The following is a 7573-nucleotide window of genomic DNA, read 5'->3' on the forward strand; positions in this document are numbered from 1 at the left end:
ACAGGACCGAACCAATAGATTAGCATCGTGAAAAATGGTCGGCCAGTAATAGCCGCATTCAAGTACCTTAGCTGCAGTTCGGTTTCCGCTATGGTGACCCCCAACAGGAGAGTCATGACACGCTTTTAGAATTTCCATCACTTCACTTTCTGGAACACAACGCCGAATGATGTTATTAGCGCATGTGCGGAACAAATAAGGTTCGTCCCAATAGTACTGCCGAGCATCCCGCAAGAATTTCTTCTGTTGGTAAGTTTTGATATCATCGGGAACTATACCTGTTACCAAATAATTGGCAAAATCAGCATACCATGGTGCTACCTCATTTGACACCGCCAACACCCTCTCGTCTGGAAAAGCATCATCTATATCAAGCTCATCAGACGGTCTCCCAGCTTCTTCAAGCCGAGAGAGATGGTCAGCCACCTGGTTTTCAGTGCCCTTTCGGTTTTTTACCTCAAAATCGAATTCTTGCAGCAGTAGCACCCATCTGATCAGTCGCGGCTTTGCTTCCTTCTTAGCCATGAGGTATCTCAAGGCTGCATGATCAGTATAAACCACAACTTTGGACCCCAACAAATAGGCCCGAAATTTTTGGAAAGCAAACACAATGGCAAGCAGCTCTTGCTCCGTCACTGTGTAATTCATCTGTGCAGCATTCAGTGTTCTGCTAGCATAATAGATCGGGTGCATAATTTTATTGTGCCTCTGCCCAAGCACAGCACCTATTGCGAAACCACTAGCATCACACATTAGTTTGAATGGTAGGGACCAGTCAGGAGCAATAATAATAGGAGCAGTAGTGAGACGCACTTTTAACTCTTCAAACGCCTTCTGGCACTTCTCATCAAACCCAAATTTAGACTCTTTTTCAAGAAGCTTGCACAATGGATTGGCAACCTTAGAGAAATCTTTGATGAAGCGCCTGTAGAACCCAGCATGCCCCAAGAAACTACGGATGCCTTTTACTGAGATAGGTGGAGGAAGTTTGGAGATCACATCAATTTTTGCTTGATCGACCTCGATTCCCCTTTTTGAGATTTTGTGGCCGAGGACGATTCCTTCCTTCACCATAAAATGGCATTTCTCCCAGTTCAGCACCAGATTAGTCTCTTCGCACCTTTTTAGCACATGACCCAGATGGCCAAGACAATCATCAAATGAGTCACCCACCACGGAAAAATCATCCATGAACACCTCCAAGAAATCCTCCACCATGTCGGAGAAGATTGACATCATGCACCTCTGAAAAGTCGCTGGTGCATTACACAAACCAAAAGGCATCCGGCTGAATGCAAATGTCCCATAAGGACAAGTGAACGTGGTCTTCTCCTGATCTTCCAGAGCAATGTTAATCTGATTGTAACCCGAATAACCATCAAGGAAACAATAATAAGAACGCCCTGCTAGTCTATCCAACATCTGATCAATGAAGGGCATAGGGAAATGGTCCTTGCTCGTGGCTGTGTTGAGCTTGCGATAATCCATGCAAACTCTCTAACCTGTGATAGTTCTGGTCGGGATCAACTCATTCTTAGCATTCGGTACAACAGTGATGCCGCCCTTCTTAGGAACACATTGGACCGGGCTCACCCATTTACTATCAGCAATAGGGAAAACCACGCCTGCATCTAGCCATTAGATTATCTCTTTCTTGACAACCCCTTGCATGTTCTCGTTTAGTCGCCTCTGATGCTCTACACTTGGTTTGCTGCCGTCCTCCAACTGAATTTTGTGCTCACAGATCCCAGATGGGATACCTCGAATATCTGCTATGGTCCAACCAATAGCACGCCTATATTCCCTTAATACCTCCAAAAGCTGCACAATCTGCTCCTCAGTCAATAAGGCCGAAACAATCACCGGTAATGTATTGTCGGGACCAAGGAACTCATATTTCAAGTGTGATGGGAGCTGCTTAAGCTCCAACTTAGGTGGCTCAATGATCGATGGCTTTGCTGGAGGAGTTGTTCTATTTTCCAAATCGAGACTCAGCTTCTTTGGGAGGTATGTGTAAGAGCCCAACCCAACAAGTGAATTAACTGTCTCCTCATAGCCTTCCATGTCTTCAGCATCGAAATTCATCAGAATACCAGCCAAAGCCTCACCCAAACTCTCTTCTTCCATTTTGAACTCCACTGCTTCATTAACAACATCGAATGAATCAATTACCGAAATACTCTCGTAAGCACTTGGTAACTTCATCCCTTTGCTAGCCTGAAAGGTTACTTCTTCATTGTTGACTCGGAACTTTATTTCCTTTTTTTCAGAATCCATCAAAGCCCTCCCTGTAGCAAGGAAAGGTCTCCCCAGAATGATAGGAATGTCCCGATCAACAGCACAGTCAAGAATCACGAAATCAGCGGGCAACATAAACTCACCAACCCGCACAATGACATCATCCACCACCCCAACAGGTCTTTTAATATACCTATCAGCCATTTGCAGTCTCATCGTAGTCGGCCTTGGCATCCCCAAACCTGATTATTTATAAATAACAAGGGGCATCAAATTTATACTCGCCCCATTATCACACAAGGCACGAGCAAAATCATGGTGCCCAATAGAACAAGGAATGGTGAACGCCCCAGGATCTCCCTTTTTCTGCACAAATGTGGTTGAGATGATGGAACTCACAGTATGAGTCAAACTCACAGTTTCATGTTGAACCGTCTTCTTCTTGGTCAGCAAATCCTTCAAATATTTTGCAAAACCGGGCATCTCCTTGACGGCTTCCAAGAAGGGAAAATTTAGAGATAACTGCTTCAGCTGATCATAATACTTCTCAAATTTAACATCTTCTTTCTTCTTTGCCAACCTCTGAGGAAAAGGAGGTTTAGATTTGAACAGCTGTGTCAAAGGGCGGAGAGCTCCTTTTATGGCTTGCTTGCTCGTTTTATCAGCTTCCCTCACCATCTCTGGAATATCCTCACCCTTCTTGTCAATAACAATCTCATCAGCAGTGATGGGTGCTTCAGACTGCACCTCATTCTCTTCATCTATCGGCTCAGGATCAATCACCTCTTCAGCAGCCCCCTGTATTGTTTTACCACTTCTAGTAGTGATGACAAAAGCACGGTCTATACCGCCTCCCCCATTCTTGGGATTTGGAATAGTATCACTCGGAAGTGCTCCCTTTTTTGGAAGGTGCTGCTCCCTAGAAATATCCCTCATCTGCGACTCAAGCTTCTAAATGGTCGTTTTATGGGAACCCACTGTTTCTGCCAACCCAGATAAAGTCCTTTCAGACTTCGATTGATTAGCCAAAATCTTCTCAAGCATTGCTTCAACTTTTGAACTACCCTGCTCTGATGACTGCCCTTTCGGTGGTAAATAAGGATTGGAACTCTTGTTCCCAAAATTGTTGTTGTTGTTGTAGCTCCCTTGGTTCGCACCACCATAATTATTGTTGTAGTTCCCAGAGTTGTTGTAAGCACTTTGACCTTGCTGAGGTCTCCATTGATTCTGAGTCTGATAGCCACCTTGGTAATTCTGTCTTTGATATCCCCCTTGAGAGTTATTAACATAATTGGCATCTTCAACCTGCATCGGTGGCCCATCAAGGAACGGACCATCTTGAGCATGGAACATCCCTTTCGGCAAAACTGCATCATCCTCACAAACATGTACCTTTTTTTATTTGAGATTCATCAAACTTTTTCGTCAGCAAGGAAATATTTGTTGCAAGTTCTGCCAATGTTTGTTGGGTGTCCTGATTCTCCTTCACTATATTTTGGAGCATAGCATTACCATACGGCACCACATCAGCATTATTCAAATGCCAAGCCTGATTATGAGTTGTCAGTTTGTTAAGTATGGTGGTCACTCGTTGAAAGGTCTTGTTCATAAAACACCCATCAGCTGCGTTGTTGGCTACTGACTGTGTCACTGGATCTAACCCTCGGTAGAACTTCTCCATCAATATATTTTCCGGAAAACCATGATTTGGGCTCCTCTGCAAATACTCTTTGAATCTCTCCCAGGCTTCATATAGTTGTTCCCCCTGTCGTTGCTTAAACTCATATATCTTGTCACGAATTTCAGCCTTTTTGCTAGGGGGGTACCACTTTCTGAGAAAAGCAGCTACCATTTCTGCCCATAAAGTAATCGAATTTCGGGGCAGCTTCTCAAACCATGTTCTTGCCTCTCCAGCTAATGAATATTTGAATAACCTCAACCGAATAGCATCTTGTGGAACATTGTTCTGGATGTGATTAGCACACACATCCACAAAATTCTGCAAATGACGTTGAGGGTCATTCTCGGTAGAATTCCGAAAGTATCCCTCAAGTTTCAACAACTGGTATAGAGAGGAATCAATTCTCACAGTAGCAGCCCCAACTCGAGGCTGAACAATAGGAGATGCTTAGTCCTCCTCTGGAACAAGTTCAGCAAAAATATTCTCATCGTCTGATTCATTAGCCTGATTGTTCACCAGATTTCCCTGGTTTTTAGCACGTTGATTTTGCTGATGTCGATTCATGTTCACCTTATTTACACAAAGTAGCAAACAAGGTGTGATGGAATAAGCAAAAGACTTTAATCAAAGCAAACACTATTTATTAATTTCAAAACCGTACTCCCCGGCAACGGCGCCAAAATTTGATACGCTCAAATTACACTTCTTAATGGTGTAATGCGGACGTTGTCAAATATAGTAACCCAACAAGGTTGGGGTCGAATCCCACAGGGAATATGGTGTGAAAAGGTTACTAAAGTCGTAGATGCTAAGTTCTAGGTCTAATGTCTTAATCCGATAATGTTGGTAAAAGTTGGTCTTTTCTATAACTAAGTTTTAACTATTTCTTTGGTGGAAATTTATGGTAAAAGAAACTAAGGTTGTGTCCCCGTTAGATAGGGTGTATGATCATGGGTATTGATCTTGATATACTTCAAATGGATCATTATATGAATGCACTTAATCTCTATGTGAATCTCTACTATTTCCCAATAAATAAAGATTATGTCTTTCTATGATTTTTCCAAATATAAGAAAGTAACCATGAAGAACGATTAATTATGCCAAGTAAATTCCTCTTATTCCTAAGTGAATTTATTAAACAAAGTTTAAAGCTTTGAGTTCTTGTTGACTATTCTTACCAACCTTAATTATTTTTCCAAATAAATCAAGGTTTATGGCTTTAATCAACGTTTGCAACCATTAATTATGAATGAAGAATAAAGAATAATCAAACCCTAATAATACATTATATGTATATCAATCACAAAACACCCATCATTGGGTTCACAACCCTAGTAAGGAAATTTAGCTACTCATAAAGAAAGAAGAACAATGAGAAATAATGAGAATCATAAAGCTTACAATTGATTTAATGGACTTGAGAAATTACTTGCAACTGTTTGTAATTTCCACAAGAGCTCAAAAATATAAATACTTATGCTAAGAAATAATAAACTGAGGTCTGTGGCAAAAACTGTGTACAAGAACCCTACAATTAAGTATTTATAGGAGCAAAAATCGTGAGAAGTGAAAAGACACAATTGCCCGTCGGCTTGGTTTACGTTTCAGTTTACGGTCCGTAAAATTGTTATACGGACCGTAAAGTTTCTTCCTCTCATTCGTCAAATATCACACCCTTTTTATGGTACAATTTGACGGTCCGTATAACTGTTTTACGGACCGTATAAATGTCCCGCAGAAATGGCTCGTCGATCATGCCCACTGTGACCACTATACGATACAATTTGACAGTCCGTATAACTGTTTTACGGACCGTATAAATGTTCCGTATAATTGGTTCGTGCATCATTGTTCACTGTGACCATTATACGATACAATTTGACGGTCCGTATAACTGTTTTACGGACCGTATAAATGATCCGTATAATTGGTTCGTCTATCATTGTTCACTGTGACCACTATACGGTCAATTTGACGGTCCGTATAAGAGTTTTACGGTCCGTCAAACTGCCCCGTCAAACTGCCTCTTCAGTGACTCTTGTTTTCTCCATTTCTTCGACTTTGGCCATCAAAACACTCAGATACCTGAAATCCACTAAAAAACACATTAAATCACGTAGACTTTGCTTAAAAACAAGTAACGCTTATAGCCGAAAAGCATCAATTGTGGCGTAAAATTACGCCACATCAACTACCAACGGAGAATGGTGTTAAAAGAAACATAGAATGAAATCATGGATGTCATAGAAATCAATGCATCTGCTTTAGAACCTTTAGAGAATGGTATCATAACCAAGGAATAGAATTAAAACCAAGAACTAATTTGATACTTTCATATTCATATTCATATTCATATTGGGTCCTTAGCTTAAGACTCTTAGTCATGGAATCATTCTTGTCATACTTATCATAGACGTATTCTGTTCCTTAGCATCATCGTTATCATGGTCGTCATATACATATTTCCATTAGAATGGTACAGTACTTATCGTTTGATAATCGGAACAAGGATCAAAAGTTTCCTTTGGATTTTGCTTCAAAATAAGTCGAACGGAACAATAAGGAAAATCCAAGAACAATGGGCCCACCTCGGGTCAAATGAGGCGGCGTACCAAGTTTACGTGCATTACTTTTCATGACGTCACTTGTGAGGGTTTTAGGGTAGTCGGGTCCTATTTATGCAAGTTCTAGATGTTTAGCAAGTTTTTCCAACATTTCACACAATTCCTAGTTCAATCCTACTGAATGAAAAAGGGGAAACTTTAGGTGCGGATTCCGGGGAATAGAGTTGTCCCCGAGGTTCATATCCAACCTAGTATGACTAAGACATGCCAAGAAAGAAAGAGTAAAACCTTACATACATCTTTTCGCTCCTTATGCTATTCCAAATTCAAGTTGCAAATCCGCCACAATCTACAAATTGGTCATATTTACCAAACTTTGGTTAGAGTACTTAGAATTGGAATCTTAAGATAATACTTGGCTACCGAAATTTCGGCAGCACTTCCCCTGTAAATACACCATTCCCAAAATTCAACTTAACCAATTTTTAATCAACAACAATTCGGGAATTCAACCCGGCCAAACCGTCAACATAATGTTAACAACCATACTAACAATTTCAATAACCAACCCAAGATACATTCTAACACTTCAATTCACATACTACTTCCTTCAAGACTTTCCAACTCCAATAAAAACAATAACAACCTTATAATATATATTCCAACAACACCATACTAATATCATTGTTTTCCATACATGTAAGAACATATTACTCAATTTACATAACTTCAACCACAAGTCTCCAACTTCTACCATTTCACTAAGATTATTAAGCCTTTATTAGCGATATGGAATCCACACAACAACAACCAATATACTAAATAAAATTAACTCATTTTCCTCCACATCACACTACAACTACACGGCCAACATCAAGCATACACAACTACAATCCCTCCAAAATCATTCAACCTCCATTATTAACATAACATTCACAAAAATAACAACCAAACACTTAATAAAATAATTAGCACATGATTTCTACACACCCATATACACATACACGGCCACCACCCCCACTTCCATTTTTCTCATGAATTTCACTCATTTTTGCATACAACAACATGCAAAAATATCCATATCATG

At 40.4% G+C, this 7573-nt stretch overlaps 1 non-coding gene across 1 annotated transcript; it reads left to right on the plus strand.

Annotated features, from left to right (window-relative positions):
• Positions 1-3935: 3935 nt before the first annotated feature.
• Positions 3936-4041, plus strand: LOC132643060 (small nucleolar RNA R71). The gene has a single exon (XR_009583513.1). It is a non-coding gene; the product is annotated as a small nucleolar RNA R71 (small nucleolar RNA).
• Positions 4042-7573: the final 3532 nt, after the last annotated feature.

Source organism: Lycium barbarum, chromosome 5, assembly GCF_019175385.1.
Source record: "Lycium barbarum isolate Lr01 chromosome 5, ASM1917538v2, whole genome shotgun sequence".
Classification (NCBI taxonomy): domain Eukaryota; kingdom Viridiplantae; phylum Streptophyta; class Magnoliopsida; order Solanales; family Solanaceae; genus Lycium; species Lycium barbarum.